General features: G+C 34.7%; 1 long non-coding RNA gene across 1 annotated transcript; it reads left to right on the plus strand.

Moving 5' to 3' along the window:
- The first annotated feature begins 6,291 nt into the window (after positions 1 to 6,291).
- Positions 6,292 to 18,182, plus strand: LOC140712504 (uncharacterized). The gene is made up of 3 exons (XR_012094108.1): positions 6,292 to 6,344; positions 7,368 to 7,468; positions 17,274 to 18,182. It is a non-coding gene; the product is annotated as an uncharacterized lncRNA (long non-coding RNA).
- The last annotated feature ends 1,735 nt before the right edge of the window (positions 18,183 to 19,917 follow it).

Consider the following 19,917-nt stretch of genomic DNA (forward strand, 5'->3'; position numbering starts at 1 on the left):
TCAAAACACCATTAAATAACACGTTAGTCTTTTTTTCCCAAACTGTGCATTTGGAGATATTAATTTACTTGTTGTTTCTAAATAATATTTTTCCAGATTCTACCATTTCATCACACAAATTCATTCTAAGTTACAATGAAAACTCTTACTCAAGTTACTCTTCTAGCATAAGGCTATATCTCCTTTAGATTTTATGTCAAGAGGATCTCATTTTTCCTGCAAGAATTTGTTCTCTCCTAGTCAAATTTTTGTTTAGTAAACAACTTTCCCTAGTCCCCACCCATGTACTTCAGATGAAGGTAGCCCCATTCAGCACTAGTGAGGCACATCACTTGAATTTAACCAATGGTGCAACATTCCATTTTCCAGTTTCAGGCATTCAAGAATGACTCCAGAGAATGAATGAGACTCAATCACAGCATGTCTTGGAAGTAGATAGAATGAAAATCTTTCTTCGTACTAGAACCACTGACTATAAAGTTTAGGGATGTCAGGGGATACCATGTTTGGGGAGTTGCTGTGTGACAGTGAAACAAACCTAAAGAAAACACAGACGATAGATGGAAACAAAATTGGCGAAGTCTTTACAGTGCTGTATGAACACCTGGCTATGCCTTGAATCAAACATATTCCCGAGTTTTCAATTTATATGATCAAATGCATTATTTTATTTGTATAATCTGACTTGAGTTGAATTTATCTTATATGCTACTAGAATAAACTGATTATTAAATCTAGTTGAATACCTCACTTTACTCTTCCAGTGCAATAGTCTCTGTTTTATAAAGGTGAAAAAATCAAATAATCTATGGTAGTCATTTAATGAAAATATCATTAAAATGCTATAAATGTGCTATGTGGTCAAACTATATTATGACAAATAGTCCTGAAGATCTCTGTTCTATTTAGCAATTATGTATGTATATGTGTGTTTGTGTGTGTGTGTAGTTACTAAATAGATCAGAAACCTGATTTTATATATATATATATGTATATGTATACACATATAGTTACTAAATAGATCAGTAACTATATATGTGTGTATACATACAGTTACTAAATATATATATTTATGCACACACAGAGATAACACATATATATGTATATATACATAGAGATTGATCGACATCAAGAACAAACAGAAACATATAGCTACACCAGCATTTTTTTCATGAAAATACGTTATGGCTTTTAGCCATATGCATTGGAAAGAGCAGTCTGTGAAATCCATCACTTGAAGTATATACTGAAAGTAAAATTAGATGGTCTAAGTGAGAATTATAATCAAAACTGGAAATTATTAGTGTGAATTTAAGATGTTATGGTTGTTACATGAAATAATTCAACAAAACCTGTTAATCCTGTAAATACTAGTGTGATTTTTATTTTGCTCGCCACAGCCTGTGATCATCAAACATGGAAAGAGCAAAATGAATCTTCTCAATTTAAGAAAACAGTAGAATTTCCTTATCTTGGAAAAATCCTGTAAATGAACACATCCTGTACAGGTATTGAGTTTTTTGTTTTTTGTTTTTTTTTTTTTGCTTCATTGTCAGCCACAGCTTTTCAAACTGGTGCTTTCACTCATGCAGATTCTTCTAGGGACAAATATTTAGAATACTACCCTGACTTTCTGGATCACTTAGAAGATCAGAGCAGAAATTTACTAAATAATATAATCTTCAAAGGGAATTGAAATAAGTCAGGCCCTAGGATAGCTGAGAGAGCATTTGGTTTGTTACCCATCTATTTATTGTCTCTGTGACTTCCCAGACAGACCAGAAACCAGTTTCCCAGCCAGTCTGAAATTTGCCTTAATTCAGCCATCAATACAAACTAAACCTGTTGGGCCCTGAAGGCTGCATGTGCAGGCTTCTTTCTGACTCCATGGAAATGCCAAAGACGCTGACATGAAGGCAAGTCAATCATCATAGTTCAGGAATCACAATGCTAATTCTATTCTAACACCCCATGGAAGAAGTACCAAAGATGCTGAATATCCTACATATTACAAATAAAATTCCAATTCTTCTCATGTGAATATTTAAAGAGAAACAATTATTATTAAATAATCAGAATGTTATCTTTCCAATTGCAGAAGACTTCAGTAAATCCATAACTTGTCAATCCGAAGAAAACAACTAAAGCCACTGAGACCCAGATGGCACATTGGTCCATCAGGCAATTCTAGAACACAGTTGAGTCAGCAGTATAACTTTTTGTTGCTGCTGTGGAGATGGAGTCTTGCTGTGTTGCCCAGGCTGGAGTAAAGTGGTGCAATCTTGGCTCACTGCAACCTCCACTTCCCAGATTCAAGTAATTCTCATGCCTCAGCCTCCTGAGTAGCTAGGATTACAGGTGTGCACCACTACACCTGGCTGATTTTTTTTTATATTTTTAGTAGAGACAGGGTTTTGTCATGCTGTTCAGGCTGGTCCCAAACCCCTGACCTCAGGTGGTACACCGGCATTGGTCTCCCAAAATGCTGGGATTACAGGCATGAGCCACTGCAGCCAGCCAAAACATTTTATTATCAAACATGCCTTAATGTCCATCTTCCCATTTGCCATTTCAATAATTTGAACGTCATCTTCATTAAATGCAGTTACTCCACTCCTTAAGTGAGACCCCCAGATACTGAAGAATGAAAAGTCAAAATGCCTTACCATGAAATTGAAAATGTAAATATTAAAAATCTATTATGGTGTGGCCTCAAGTTTTTATCAGTTTTATCTAATATTGCACAAAAATTAAAACAAAGGCCCCTTTTTCACATGGTATTACACTTACTTGCCTAGTCAGGAATAAAAAACAAAAAACTTTGTTTTACATATGCATCCACAGTATCATATGTGGAGTATTTTCTTTTTCTTTTGTAAAATACATTTGCCTCAATTATCAAACAGTTCTGTAACCACCATTTAGGTTATAGCTCTTTTTAGAAGAAACCCTTCAGTTAAACCGTAGATGACAATTTTTTTAAGTTCTTCTCAGCATTGGAGGACATTCTTCCTGGAGTTTTTCTGAAAAATGAAACTAACTTGTGACACAGAAATTACTGTTCTGTCAACAAAATCTAAAAGGTAATAGTGGTTGTTCAGGTGTTATGGATAAAACATTGTATCAATTCAACTCTAACCATATCACTAATAGGCAGTGGTTTCCTTTCTGAAAAGTGATATGAGAATCTGCTCCCAATTTGCTGTTCATTATTTAGGGAATACATGATTCACAGTTGATTGACACCATGACAATGAAAAAGTAGCTTATGGAATTTTGATACGTTTGTGTCAATTTTTGGACACTCTGGAAATAAACGAAACCATCCAAATAAGAAAATCAACCATCCTCACTTGCATTTAGCTAAAACTCAAAGATAGAGAGGGACATGGGAAAGTTTTACAGTGAATAAGTCAGAAGGTTTTTACATATGCTCTCTGATTGGAGGTTATTGGCATGAGGAGGCTGCAGGTGGGTTAAATAGTAATCATTCAGGTGGTTGGTCAGGGGAACATATTTGGCTTTCTTGGGTCTGTCCTTATTTAGAAATCAGGTTAAAAAATAGAGAAGCCGGCAGTCATTGACCAAGTCCTCACCACTCTGGGCCAACTGCTGCAAAGATTGTGGCTTGCCCGTCTGGGCTAGTTGCTGTAGAAGTTCTGTTGTGGCTTCCCGGACTAGTTGCTGCAGAGGCTGCAGGTCAGAGTTCTACTGTTACATATGGTCTGGCCATTGCCCATTTGTATATTCAGTTACTCAACATTTATGGAATCGTAGAACATGTATATCAATTGAAGTAAACCATTTTTTTTAAACATAATAAATGATGTTTATGTTCTTAGTTTTCTTGAAGCGTGCACACACACATGCACATGCACACACGAGAACACATTTTCCTTGGCACTTTATGTCTAAATCACTTTAATTCTTACAACAACAATATGGTGTACAATTATACTGATTTTACAGACTTACAGCTAAATCACAATGGAAGCCATACTCAGAGCCCTCTGATGAATCTTTAGAGTAAAATTTAACACTGACTCCTTTTAACTTTTATACAGGCCATTTTTGAGAAATTGATGTCCCTAAATTAATATTCTCCCCTCTTATCTTCTTTGAAGTTGATATTTAAAAAGAGTTAAACAATGTTATCCATAGGCAACAACAGGCAAAGTCTAGACTTCTGTGACTACCAGAGGGAGTTCAGAATAATGCTGGTATTGGCCATCTAAATGCTCATAGACTAGTGATATTTGGAAAAATAGGGGTCCATTTACTAAAAAATGCCAAAATAAAATATTGTGAAATAATAAAAATTGTTTTTATTGTTCTCGCTTCTCCAAATTTCTCACAGTGGATGTGTGCTATATGTATGTATGATCAGAATGAAAATGGTATGCAATATAGAAATAAAGTATATTTTATTTGTTTTACATATTCATTTTCATCTCTATTATGGCTGAAAATCAATGTGATTTGTAATATGCATGGAAAAAGACTCTTGTCACTGAAATAGAAAACATCTGGCAATAGCAAGTAAAAACAAGCCCTTTTAAGCATCTAAATATGATTTGTTTGCACAGAGGGGAGAAGTGAAAAATACCCACTAAAATATTCTTGTATTGTCAAGGGACCATTATAATAATCTTTCACTGTTCCCCAAACGAGTTTTCTTTTTTGGGTAACTTTGAAGACACTATTCTGTGGGATGTAGTCAGGGAAAAGAGGAAGGATGACAGGTAATGGAAACCTAGAGTATAAAACAATTATTCAAGGACTTCACCATTTAAGATACTAGACTATGCAAAAAATACTTTTGCTACACAACAAAGAGAATGAGACAAAAAGGTCAAGAAAATTATGTGATATGGTATTCTTTTCTTCCTTTTTCTCCTTCCTTCTATTTTTTTCTTCCTTACCTATTATGTATCAAGCACCATTCTAGCCACTTGTGTAAGGTTTGGGAGCAAAGCATGTAAAATATTCTGTCTTCATATACTTTACATTCAAGTTACTAAAATCTTGGTTTCACACCTGATTCAGCATCTTCAGCATCCTAACTTTATTAATTAATACTTTTATGAGTTTTGCAAAGTTTTCTTAAATTTTTTGAACCTCAATTTCCTCACCTACAAAATGTACATAACATTAGCAATCTGTAGATACAATATAAATATATATTTCTAGTTAGCATTAAAAGATTCTTTGTTTTCTTGCAGGTCATGGGTCCAGTGTGCTTAATCACTGCTTATATTTCCTTTCTCACTTAAAATTACAAAAACAATAAAAAATCTTTATGCAAAGTTAAAGACATCTTGTCCAAATTATATTGGACAAATTATTCATGTTTTCATAGCAAGTTGACTTTGTTGCAACAGGCAAGCACATCCAAGCCTGTGGGTTTTTTGTGTTTCATTAATTCATTCTTTGGCATGTTTTATGAGCATCAGCTCACACGGGATTGGATAAAAAAAGAAAAGAAAACATCTTTCACCATAGATGATGAAAGATGAGCCTTGACATAGTGAGTCAGTCCACAGTTCTCAAAGTGATATTTGATTTTTTTTAACATCACGTCTTTCAGTATGTCTGTTCTCCTCATTCTGAGCAAACTCATCAATGGCACCAAATTACTAAGAACATAATAAAAGAATGCTAACTAATGCTGCTTCAAACACAAGATGGAGAAATTTTATGTGAGCAGGCTTTGGGTTGTTACCGGTGAATCACAGAAATTCCAGCCCTAATTTGGTCATTTCTCTGGCTAACCACCAGGGACATTGTGCAATCCAGAGGATAACTGACAATGTTTGGATACATTTTTTATTGTCACAACTGGACTGACACTTGGATACTACTGACACTTTGAAGACAGAGGCCAAGGATGCTGCAAGACATTCTACAATGCACAAAACTACCCATCTCTCCATCATGCTAACAAAGAATTATCCAGCCCAAATCATCACTAGTGCTGAGATTGAGAAACCCTGTTGTAGAACAATGTGACAATAGGGAAAGAGAAACTGCAAGAACACAGCCTGTTACAAGGCAAGAGTTATGCCGTCTTGAAGCAAAACTGCCATGATGACCAATGTTTGACTACTGCATACGAAAGTGTTCTGCAGCAAAGTATTAAAACAACGCCCACAGCATAAATAACTCCTCATAAATATGCATATCTAACATGCCCAGTGGTCACAAGTTTTGGCAAAAAAGTCTGAGACATGACCAATCAGCTGCACATGTTTTACCCTGAAAGCTTGCTGTATAAAAGATTTTTTTTTGGAGCGCTGGTGCAGGGATCCACCATCTTGCAGCCACCTGAGACATCACCTCTTTATGTAAGTCTCCAGTAAGTAGTTTCAGAGAAACTGGATTAGTCAGCCTCTTTCTTTGGAATTTCAGCTCCCTCGACCTTTGGGGTTGGTTTGTTTGTTGTTTTTGCATATATTACAGCTGCTCGCCGCAGAACAGAATCAGTGGCAATCCTGGTGGGCAACCCAAGCTGAATAGAGTATTCATCTAATAACACTGGATGTGAAGATTTCCCCATTTGTTTATTTTCACTCATTTGGGCATGTTTTTATTTAGCAAATATTCATGACTAATATAGGTACTGTACTGAGCCTTGGTGACATAGCAGTAAGTAAAAAAGACAAATTTATATAGTTCTCTATTACTTTATGTGATTGGCCAAAAACAGGTAACTGTATTTACTAGTCATTATTTTGAACTGGATGTGCCTGTGAAATTAAGTAATTATAGTTTTTTCTAACTATTGGGTCACAGCAAAGAAACAAGTATCTGATGGCATAATAAAACTAGGATAACTAAAAAACCTCCACAATTCAAATGATATTGTCTCCTAATATATATTTTTCTCTAGTTAATATTTGGTTGTAGAAAGAGATTGATAATAGTCAGTAAAACAGACTGAGTAAAACTGGATGAATCACCATCAGTCACAGAGGAAACTCTAAAAAAAATTGATAAAGAAGCAGAAGAGAGAAATTATTTAGTGTTTGCTTATTTACTCTACTTTCCACATTGCTTCTGAGTCACTTCCATGTATAAATAAAGCAGGAAGCTGCAAGAACATAACCATCAGTCATATGCTGTCAAAAAAAAATCATGATCAAAATTTTCAAAAAAGTACAAAAGCGACTGAAAGGCAAGCACTGTAATTGACAATGTACCTTGGTTATTAACTCTGATGAATTCAGCAAATGTCCAATACACTTAAAAGACTACTTTTTAATCCTTCAAAAATAAGCTATTGAGTTAATATGACATGTTTCTTTTCTTCCAAGAATCCTCAAATTCTTATAAATTTTTTTTCTTAATTTTTATGTTTATATTTTCAGGTGGTACACGTGCAGTTTTGCTACATGAATATATTGCCCAGTGGTGAAGTCTGGGATTTTGGTGTACCCATCGCCTGAAAAATGGACATTGTACCCAACAGGTAATTTTTTAATTCTCATCCCTCTACCCCTTTAAGAGTCCCCAATGTCTACTATTCCCCTCTGTATGCTCATGTGTACCCACTGCTTAGCTCCCACTTGGGAGTGAGAACATCCAGTAGTTGATTTTCTGAGTTATTTTACATAAAATAATGGCCTTCATTTCCATCCATGTTACTGAAAAAGCATAATTTCATTCTTTTTTAGGTTGTGTAGTATTCCATGGTATATATACATACTACATTTTCTTTATCCAGTCATCCACTGATAGACAATTAGGTTCATTCTCTAACTTTGCTATTGTTAAGAGTGCTGAAATAAACACATAAGTGCAGGTGTCTTTTTAATATAATGATTTCTTTTCCTTTAGATAGACACTCAATAGTGGGATTTCTGTATGGAAAGATAATTCTATTTTTAGGGCTTTAAGAGTCACACTGTGTTCCATAGAGACTATACTAATTGACATTCCCACCAACAGTGTATAAGCATTCCCTTTCCTTCACATCCTTGCCAATATCTGTTTGTTTTTTGTTTTTTGACATTTTTATAGTAGCCATTCTGACTGGTGTGTGAGATGGTACCTTAATGTGGCTTTAATTTGCATTTATCTGATGATTAATGATGTTGAACATTTTTTCCTATGTTTGTTAGCCACTTACTTGTATGTATTCTGTTGGGAAATGTCTGTTCATACATATCCTCTTCCCACCTTTTTTTTTTTTTTTTGGAGGTGAAGTCTTCCTCTGTTGCTCAGGCTAGAGTGCAGTGGCACAATCTTGGCTCACTCCAACCTTCGCCTCCTGGGTTCAAGTGATTCGCCTGCCTCAACCTCTCGAGTAGCTGGGGTTACAGGTGCCCACCACCATGTCTGGCTAACTTTTGTATTTTTAGTTGAGATGGGGTTTCACAGTATTGGCCAGGCTGGTCTTGTACACCCGACCTCAAGTCATCTACCCACCTCGGCCTCCCAAAGTGCTTGGATTACAGGTGTGAGCCACCAAGCCTGGCTTTCTTCCCACTTTTTAATGGGGTTATCAGGGTTTTTCTTGATGAGTTGTTTGATTTTCTTGTAGGTTTTGGATATTAGCCCTTTGTTGGATTCACAGTTTGAAAGTATTTTCTCCCAGTTTGTAGGTTGTTGATTTACTCTGCTGATTATTTCTTTAGCTGTACAGAAGCTTTTTCGTTTAATTAAGTCTCAATTGTGTATTTTTGGTTTTGCTGCATTTGCTTTAACAGTCTTATTAAAGTCTTAAATTCTTGGCCTAGGCCAATGTTCAGAAGAGTTTTTCCTAGGTTTTCCCGTAGGTTTTTATATTTTCAAGTCTTACAGTTAAGTCTTTAATCCACCTTAATTGCTGTATATGGTGAGAGACAGGGGTCCGGTTTCATTCTTCTGCACATGGCTAGCCAATTTTCTCAGCACCATTTACTGAACAGGGTGTGCTTTCTCCATCGTATATTTTTGTTGACTTTGTCAAAGATTAGTTGGTTGTAGATATGTGGCTTTATTTCTGTAGGTATGTGGTTTTATTGTCTACAGTGTTCCAGTGATCTATGTGCCCATTTTTGTAATAGTATCATGTTGTTTTTGTTACTATAGCATTGTAGTGTAACTGAAAGTCAGGTAATGTGATGCCTCTAGCTTTTTTCTTTTTGCTTAGGATTTCTTTAGCTATTTGAGCTATTTTTCAGTCCATATGAAATTTAGTTTTTTTTTCTAATTCTGTGATAAATGGCAATGATAATTTGATAAAAAGTGCATCAAATCTGCACATTTCTTTAAGCAACAGGGTCATTTTAATGATATCTATTCCAATACATAAGCATGGGATTTTTAAAATTAGTTCGTGTCATCTATGATTTCTTTCACCAGTGTTTTGTTGTTCTCCTTGAAGAGATCTTTCACGTCTTTGGTTAAATATATTCGTAGGTATTTTATTTTTTGATTTTTCTATCTTTTTTATGTAGCGATTTAATGCTATAAACTTTCCTCTTAGCACTGCTTTTGCTGTAACCAATAGGTTTTGATATGTCGTATAACTATTTTCATTTGTTTCAAAAAATGTTTTTGTTTTCTGCCTGAATTTTATCATTTATCCAAAGATCATTCAGAAGCAAGCTGTTAAATTTCTATGTATTTGTATAGTTTTGAGAGTTCCTGTTGGTATTTATTATTAGTTTTATTCCTGTGATCCAATAAGATACTTGATATGATTTTTGTTTACTTGACCTTTAACTTATCTTTGCATCACATTCTATTTAGTCAAAAAAGCCTTTATTCCAAACACAAACATTATTTATAATGAAAATAAACAGATAAATAAGCAAACGAAAGAAAAAATTCAATTCAACTTTACAGACCAAGGTTTTTTAGAAAAACAAATTGGAGCATCCTCTGTAACATCTACATTCTCCTTAAGGAAAAAGAATTATTATGGGCACTATTTGTTTCTTTACGTATGATAGAGGTTACATTATGCATTTTTCATACATGATAGATAGGCAAGAGTTAAATAGATAGAAATATAGTTAGATTTCTATATACCTACAGATATTTCCATTTGAGATGTGTATATATATATACATATATGGAATGATAATGTAACTTCTGACTTAATAGTGCAAAATATGGTTTTATATGGCTCTAGATGGCATTTATCTGAGAAAACAGAAATCCAAATAAATCAGGTTTTTATTAATATCACTTTTCTCAGGAGATCTTTATAGATACAAATGGGAGGCTGAGCAGTGCTTTGCCAACTTTGCAGAGCTAGGAAGACTAAAAGTCAGAGTTGAATAGTGGCCAGAGGTGCCAGAAGTGTGGCATAGAAAACAAAAGAGAATTTATAGATAGAAGAAATGAAAATACGTGCATTTTCAGTAAAAGTAAACTAAGTAAAGCATAAAGTGCATCCAGCTTCTAGTAATCACGTTATGTCAGAAAATCTCAAAATTTGAAAATGGATTAAAGTCAACCTAGATTACTACTAGTGCTCCAAGTGATCAAAGTAAAGTGATGTTCTCTCTGAAGGAAAATAAGACCACAGGTCACATGCAATTTCTTTGAATAATTTTCCAAACACAAGTACAGAAAAAAGTCACAGATAACCATTTATGCAAGATAAAAAGATAACATAAATAGAAACCAGCACAACACAAGGCTGTAGAGAAAGACCCACAGATATTTCAGGTTGTGGCGTTAACAGACAGAGGTTTTAAAACAACTATAGTTGCTCTTCTTATGGAAGTAAAACAAAACTAAAATATTTCAGCAAAGAACTAAAAGTATAAAATAATTAGAGTATTTTTCAAAAAATACAACTGGCATTTATTGAAAAAAATAATAATAAAGAGCCTAATATTATATAAATGTAACAGCAGAATCAATGTAACTAAAGAGATAATTAGTTTAGAAAACATGGTTCAAATAAATTATTTATAAAGAAGCAAAGAAAGGAAAAGGATAAAAACTATGAAAGAAAGTGAAGGACATAGAGGATGGGGTAAGAATGGCTGGCATACATTTCAGAAAGACTTAGCTGAGAGACAGCTAAAATTCCAAAGCCCAATACACTTTCAAGAAGGAGTAAAAAAAAATTACATAAAGAAACAATCAGTTTAACTGCATAAAACTACACACACACACACACATACACACACTTCTAAAAGCATGTATGATGTATGTAGAAGATGAGGGAAAAATTACCATCAAATAAGCCACAATTAAACTGACAATTCACCTCATAAAAGCAAGAAAGCCAGAATACAGTAGAAGAATGTGTTTAATCTACTAAGGGACAATGATTTCCATATTAGAATTCTATACCTTGGAAAAAAATACCCTTCAATTATGAGAGTAAAATATACTGTTAATGCACGGCAGGGTGGCTCATGCGTGCAATCCCAGCACTTTGGGAAGACAAGGAGGGTGGATCACCTGAGGTCAGGAGTTCGAGACCAGCCTGGTCAACATGATGAAACCCTGTCTGTGCTAAAAATACAAAGATTAGCTAGGCATGGTGGCAGGCACCTGTAATCCCAGCTACTTGGGAAGCTGAGGCAGGAGAATTGCTTGAACCTGGGAGGTGGAAGTTATGGTGAACCAAGATTACACCATTGCACTCCAGCCTGGGCGACAGAACACGACTTTCTCAAAAAAAAAAAATTGTTAGATTGATTTTGGTTTTTTAAATTGAGAGGCTTCACAATCAGCAGATTTACATTAAAGAGAATAAAAACTAGTTAACTTTAGGTGGGAAGTTAATTTCAGGAAATGACTCCTGTCAGAAGCACAGAAATGTGACAAGGAATAAAGAATGGGAAGTCAAGTTCAATTAAAAATGACTGTTAAAATGGATGTGGACATATAAATACATGAAAAAACAGCATATTCATGCAAGGAGGAGAAGAAATAGAGTCTAAGAGCATAAGATCTTTTCATTTTCCTCATAGGGTAAAGGTGCTAATTAACATTAGACTCTTAAAAGTCAAGGATCCACCTTGCAATATCTCTGACAATAACTAATTGAATAAAAAAAATGAATGAATCATTTCTCAACCATTACAAAATAAGGGATAATAAAACATATTAAATCAGAACAGTAAGGAGAAATAGATAAATAAGAAATCACAGTGGGATATTTAAATACAATTCTCAGTTTTTGATAAAACAAACAGACTCAACATTAGTAAGCGTATAAAAGTTGTACCCCACAACTTCAGGGTACCTATTCTTTTCAAGCACATGTAAAACATTTTTTTCAAAATGGATCTATATTGGACCACAAAGCAAGTCATGTGTTACTTCAGTGATCAGAATCCTTATAAAGCAAAGGTCAACAAATATTTTATGTAAACAGACTGTGTGTAAATATGCTAGGTTCTGTGGGTGACATGGTCTTGAGAGAAGAGAGAGAAAGCAACCAGTTAGGTAGACAGTTGGGACAAGTCCTTGTTAGAATTCCTTTTTCTAACAAAGGAACAGCTTGAAAGATCAAGGTGCAAGCACAGATAAGGGGGCAAAGTCCACCATAAAAATACCTTCTGTATAACTAACAACGGTTACATATATATGGTAGGCTTCAGTGAACACATCCCTTTCCTTTTTTGGACATACTCAGATAAGGGAGCTTGCATGGGGAGGGGTGGCTTACTTGAAACGTGCCTGTGGCTGCACAGATAAAAATAGTTACACAGAGCCAGACACGTCCACAGTGGAGAATTCTGCCCCCAACACATGCACAGTGAAGGAAATTAAACAATATGGAATGACTAGGCTAAGAATCCACATGTGCACTAAAAGGACAAGGTGGAGCTGTCAGGAATTCACATCTTATGCAAATGAAACACTTCCTAACCAGTTTTTCACGCCTTTCGAAAATGAAATATCGCTCCCTACTAACCTGTTTATAAAAGCCTTTGTATTCAACTGTAGAATGGCAACCCCTCTTCAAAGCAGAGAGCTTTCTCCTTTCCCTTATTAAACTTTTGCTCCAATCTCACCTTTGTGTTTATGCTCCTTCATTCTCCTGGTCATGAGACAAAGAACTCCATATCCTACTTCAAGCAACAAAACTGAAACAACAAAACTGCAGCCATCTCTGCCATTGTAGTGTGAACACAGACATAAACAATATAAAAATATAATAATGAGCCTGGCTCTGTACCAGTAATGTCTTATTAAAATAGGGCTGGACTTGCCCAGCAGGCCACAGTTAACACAGTTAACTAAATCCTCCTATAAAGCATACTTCTTAATTACAATAAAATTTGGTTAGAAAAATACAATAAAAATAAAATTAGAATATCCTCATACATACAGAAATTTAAAATTTCACTATTAAAGATGCCATAATGCAAATAAAACATTGCAAGGGGATAAAAAATGGTTGCAATACATGAAAAAAAAAAACACATATTACAATCTGTGTTACTTACTAAAATGAAGTAGGGGTGCTCAGGGAGTTGACTGATTCCACACTTGAGGCAGGATATGAACAAGATGAGCCTAAAACCTGTTGTGACAAGAGAAAATTAAGAAATTTTTCAAAATCATACTAAAACCACAGGAACCATTTTAAAGATTATCCCTCAGAAGTTGAGACAATTTTTGTATGGTTTGAAATTTTTTCAATGATTTGAAACATACTGAATACATTAAAATCTATTAGTGTCTAAGGGAAGTGAACAAATGGTTATATGGTTAACTTTGGAAGATGATATGTCAAATTATGAATTAAACATTATTAATTAAAAGAAATTAAAAATTATTTCACCCTTTCCTGGAAGAATTTCACATCAGAATAATCAAAGACTCCTTGAGGGAAATATTGTAATAGAATTTTTTAGCTTAATAAACAAAGAATACAAATTATATTATAATAACATATAAACTCTACCAAAATAATGGATACAGTCAATAAACATAAATGGCTTCTAAAACTGTAAATGAAACAGTGATAGAAAAATTTATAGTAGATAAATCAGACAGGTAACAATTGTATCAGTTGATCACTTTCAATATCTTAACTGAAGAGACAACCAGAAAAGATACGCTGCTAAAAAAAGTACTCAACGTCATCTATGAAGTATTCGTTCCAGAAATTCAAATCTTTCATCTGGTCAAGTCTCTAGATAGACTATCATTTATGAGAAATTCAGGCCAACTAGGAATATATTAAAGGCAGCACAGGATGTAGTGAACACATTCTCATATTTAGAAATATCTATGGCAGTGAAACCCTGTCTCTACTAAAAGTACAAAAAAATTAGCCGGGCGTGGTGGCAGGCACCTGTAGTCCCAGCTACTCGGGAGGCTGAGGCAGGAGAATGGCGTGAACCCGCAAGGCGGAGCTCGCAGTGAGCCGAGATCACACAGAGTGAGACTCTGTCTCAAAAAAAAAAAAAAAAAAAAATCTATGAAATAAATAACATCATATCTTCAACAAATATAAGTGGGGGAAAAGCTGACAAGTAAAAGCTATAGTTTAAAAAAACGTTCAAAGTACATAACAACCCAATTCAATGTGTGGACCTTTTCTTTAAATTTTAACTTAATAAAACTGACTATAAAAAGAAAGATGAAAAACAGGAAAGTTCAAAGATTGACTGGCTATTGAGCATATCGAGAAGTTATAATTAAAAATGTTAGATGAGGATAATGTATTGTTATTTTGTTTTAAGTATCCTGTCTTTTAGTGATAAATACTATAATGTTTATGAATGAAATCATGTATGTAAATCTCCTTAAAATGTTAAGGAAAAGATGACAGAGTGTGGGTAGATACTGTGAAAGGAAAATCTTGGGGTCCAAAAATCACCAATCTAAAGGGAAAAGTCAAGCTGGGAACTGCTTAGGGCAACCCTGCCTCCATTTCTATTCAAAGTCATCCCTCGCTCACCGAGAAAAATGCATATCCGACTGCCTTCTTTGGAAAGGCTAATCGGAAACTCAAAAGAATGCAACCATTTTTCTATTATCTACCCTATGACCTGGAAGTCTCCTCCACGCATCACGATGTCCCACCTTTCTGGACAGAACCAATATACATCTTACATATATTGAGTGATAGCTCATGTCTCCCTAAAATGAATAAAACCAAGCTGTGCCCTGATCACCTTGGGCACATGTCATCAGGCCCTCCTAAGGCTGTGTCATGGGCGCACATCCTTAACTTTGGCAAAACAAACTTCCTAAATTGACTAAGACCTGTCTCAGATAGTCAGGTTTCACAGTACCAAACAAGATTGACCATGAATTGATAGTAATTTATACTGGAATTTATGTACATGACAGGAGGCTATAATTTTACTATTTTCTTTACTATGTATATACATGAAACATTTCTTAATATAATCTCTTAAAACGTAAAAAGATGTGTAGAAAGCAGCTATAGTTGTACCAGAGGAAATATTATATCCTAGAATTCATATATAAGAAAGAAGATTATATTAAAAAATCTTATAATCCATATTAAAAGTTTATAAAAGAACACTAACTAAATTCCAAAGAAAATACAAGAAAAAGTGATACAGGTTAGGAGATAATGGAACTAAAATATAAGCAACAATAAAGAGAATAAAAAGGACAAAATATTTTTGAAAATCCAACTGAGTTGGGATGTTTCTGGTGAGACAGACAAGTCAAATGTGAGAAAAATTGTAAATGATGAAAGTCAATATCAGGGATAAATAGAGGTGTTACAATAGATACTGTAGATATTACAAAAACAATAAAAAAAATTATAGAAACACAAAATTTTAAAACTACATTAAATGGATAATTTTTCTAGAAATATACAATTATGACACAAGAAGAAAAAGTTTCTGAGCAGTTTAAATGTAGAATTTATAATTGCAAAGCTTTTCATGCTTTACAGAAGTATTATATCAATTATTTTAAACAAAATTATAGTCAAGTTGACATAAAGTTTTCCAGAGAACTGAAAATTTCAGAAGAGTGACAAACCCGTGTTACTAATCCAGTATCACCTTTCTGCCAAATATTAAGCTGTTGCAAAAGTAATGTCAGTTTTTTCCATTGAAAGTAATGGCGAAAACCACTATTACTTTTGCACCAACCTAATAGAGAATATTGAGAGAACAGAACATTATTGGTATTTTTCCTCATGAATTTTGAAGCCAAACCTTAAATTCAACACGATATGGCATGAACAATAAATGTACAATATGTTGGATGTGTTAATGGAATGCCTGTTTAGCTTAATATTAAAAAAGCAGTCTTACTTTTCCACAGCAATATATTAAAGAAGCAAAATTGTATAACATTTTTACTAGATGCATTTGTAAAAGCACCAAACTAGGAATAGAAAGGAATTTCCTTGATATGATACAGTCTGTTTTCACAAACTATAGAGCAAACACTTTATGGTGAAACAGCAACCTTTTTTTTTGTTGTTGTTTTTGACTAGGACCTTACCAGGTCAGGTAAAAAACAGCTTGATTTTCAACTTCCAGCAGGTGCTTTCTGTTGCCTGAGGGCTTTCTCCTGCTGCTGAGCCAGCTTTGGCGCCCCCGTGGCAGTCCAGATGTGCCAGGGAATGAATGGTCCTAGAAGCAGCTCTCTGCATGGCTGATAGGAATTAATGCATACATACCCCACCATCTGCACCCTGGCCCTTGTGGGGAACAACTGGGAGGCATGTATTCTCCACTGATTCCTAGTTTCTTACCCATTCAAAAGTGCCAGTAGCCCACAGTAGAAGCTGGCATCCTTTATCGGCTATCTTATTTTCCTTCATTTTTTCCATTTCCTTAATAAACTATTTGCACTAGAATCCTCATCTCAGTGTCTGCTTTTCAGGAATCCAAACTAACTCATAATATAATTTTTGAAAATCTATTTACTTTGATAATAATACATTCATTTATAAAACAACATGCATAATTTTAATTGATTTTCCAGCTATTCACTTTCTCTTCTTATCATTTAAAACATGGAAAATGCCTAACGGTCTCACTCATGTAGGATAAACAAAAATGCACTCTGCCTTAGTACAATATTTAATAGAGGCAAGCCTTTCATAATCACAGGAATAGAATTCAACAGTTTCACAGGCACATATGAATATACAAACCTTTGTGTGTATGTTTTGTTGTGGTGGTTGTTTTATATCACGACTACTTCTAATTCATATTTTAGATTAGGTATAAAATAATTACAGAATATTGATGCAATAGAGGTGGCTTATTTCCCTGTATTCTAAACATTACACATAAAAGAATTTAAGACAAAGTAACATTACTGGTTAGTTACTCCTTATACCTTACTTCTTCCTCCAGGAATGAGGAGAGATCATCTGATATAGTGGCTTGGGAGAAGAAACTGATCCTCATTAGCTCATCAGCTTTTTCTTCAGAGCAAGTCTATTCATAAGATGCATGAATTCCTGTGAGAAGCTTCCTCTCAAGGACAGCCCTGGGATTGTCTACACACCAGTATTAGGTTAGGGATGTCTGTCCAATTCAGGAGTGAAGTCTGAGTAAACCCACTGTATTAGTCTGTTCTCACGCTGCTATGAAGAAATACTCGAGACTGCGTAATTTATAAAGAAAAGAGGTTTGATTGACTCACAGTTCCACATGAAGGCCTCAGGAAACTTACAATCATGGTGGAAGGCGAGGCAAACATGTCTTTCTTCAATGACAGCAGGAGAGAAAAGTGGAGAGTAAAGGGGGCAAAACCCTTATAAAACCATCAGATCTCATGAGAACTCACTCAATATCACGAGAACAGCATGGGGGAGCTGTACCCATGATCTAATCACCTTCCACAAGGTCCCTCCCCCAACACATGGGGATTACAATTCAGATTACAATTCGAGATGAGATTTGAGTGGGGATACAGAGCCAGACCATATCACCCACTTAGCTGCAAACCAAAGCTGTCCACTTTAAATAGCACTTTCAGTTAAAAGTGGTATTTTCATCTCCATTTATAAAATTCCTACATGTATCTCTCAATGTGGTTTGAACTCAAGGGGGAAAAAGGGAGGTATTTATCAGACTCTTAAAATCACAAACTATTGAAAAAGACTCTCTAGGGGTGAATCCAGATACTTTATTTTTAACAAGCTCCACAAATTATATTAGTGCCCACTATGTTTGGAGAATCTTTAGAGACAATGATATATATAAGCATACAAGTTACTTTCCTGGAAAGAATATTTCATTCAAAATTTTAAATTTGTAATTTTTAAAGTTTTCATTTAAGCTTTTATTAAGTACACAATCTATTTTTTTAAAAAAATTCTGTAAAATTATATTATATATGAAAATACAATTATATTTAATCAACTAAGCCTAGGTTAGAAAATAAATAATAAAAATATTTAAAATGCTTATTTAAATTGAATAATGATAAAAAAGTTAAAATATTTATAACTCTGTCAGTGTGTTCAATGGTATACTGGAAAATTCTCTAGAAATTTTATTCCATATTATCTTGATTGAAGAAGATATTTTCCCTCAACGCCCACATCTGCACTCAAGATGTCCGTATTCCACATGTGCTGTTCAGTGGGCCTCTGTGTATCCAACCGTCCAGAACTGTTGGTTGGGTTGAACCCAGAAGGGATTGGTAGTTTTCTGTGGATTTTCACATATTAAAAGAGCTGGAAGTTGAGACTCCACTATCTGTGCCCAGAGCTTTCTTCCCTTCCCTAGCTGAAGAATTCTTTCCTTTTTCTCTTCCTCTTCCCTTCGGCCTTCTACTTCTGGTTTGGAGAACAGACAAACTAGCTCTGTAGATACGCATTCAAATCTTTCTATCTTATGCGAAAGCCAGCGCTTTTTTCAGGCTTTGTTTTTGCTTTGTGTTATCTTGTAAAGTAAAAGTAGTACTGGAGTAAGTAATGAGAGAGCGGACGGAAAGAAAAATTTGGAAAGTAAATAAATTAATAATTTAGAATATAACAAAATTCTATTAAAGAAAGGCTAAAAATAAGAAAATAGACTTGCCCTTTAAATTTCAAAGCCCATTCAAGATGAATGGAAAGAAATAATGAGAAAATGTCCATATGTGCGTGTTTCTAACCTCAGTCTTTCTCCCTCTCTCTCTAGCCTTTCCATATATATTGTTCACATGTCAGAAAAGGGCCAGATGGTAAACATTTTAGTGTTTAGAAGCAGTCATTCTCACAACAACTTAGCTCTGTCTTGTAATGCAAAAGCAGCCATATACATATATGAACAATAAGCATGGTTGTGTGATATAGTTTGGCTGTGTCTCCACCCAAAATCTCATCTTGAATTGTAATTCCCATGATCCCCACATGTCAAGGGAAAGACCAGGTGGAGGCAATTGAATCATGGGGGTGGTTTCCCCCATGCTGTTCTCGTGATAGTGAGTTCTCACAAGGTCTGATGGTTTTATAAGTGTTTGATAGTTCCTCCTGCGTTCATTCTCCTTCCTGTCGCCATGTGAGAAAGGTGCCTTGCTTCTCCTTCACCTCTGACCTGATTCTAAGTTTCCTGAGGCCTCCTTAGCCATGCCGAACTGTAAGTCAATGAAACCTCTTTCCTTTATAAATTACCCAGTCTCAGGCAGTTATTTATAACAGTGTGAAAATGGGCTAATACCCCATGTTCCAGTAAAACTTTACTTCAAAAGCAGGTAGTGGGATTGCCTCCTGGTTAAATTTAATGAGATATAATCCCACAGGGAGAAAGGGTAGAAAATTCAGTAAATGGCAAGGTACAATTTTTTAAACACCCATTTTGTAACCCACAAGTAACTTCCAAATAGTACTGTAAAATCAAATTGATTTTTAAATCTATTATCTATATTCTAAAATACACAAAAGACATAGTGGCATAGACTTAGAAATAATTTTTTTCCAAGAGAGTTCTTGATGGCCTCATTTAAAAATTGAACATGTGGTTTCTTTTTAGTCTTGACAATGAGTATTACTATAATACAGCTTGG

The sequence above is a fragment of the Chlorocebus sabaeus genome, chromosome 9 (genome assembly GCF_047675955.1).
Source record: "Chlorocebus sabaeus isolate Y175 chromosome 9, mChlSab1.0.hap1, whole genome shotgun sequence".
NCBI lineage: Eukaryota > Metazoa > Chordata > Mammalia > Primates > Cercopithecidae > Chlorocebus > Chlorocebus sabaeus.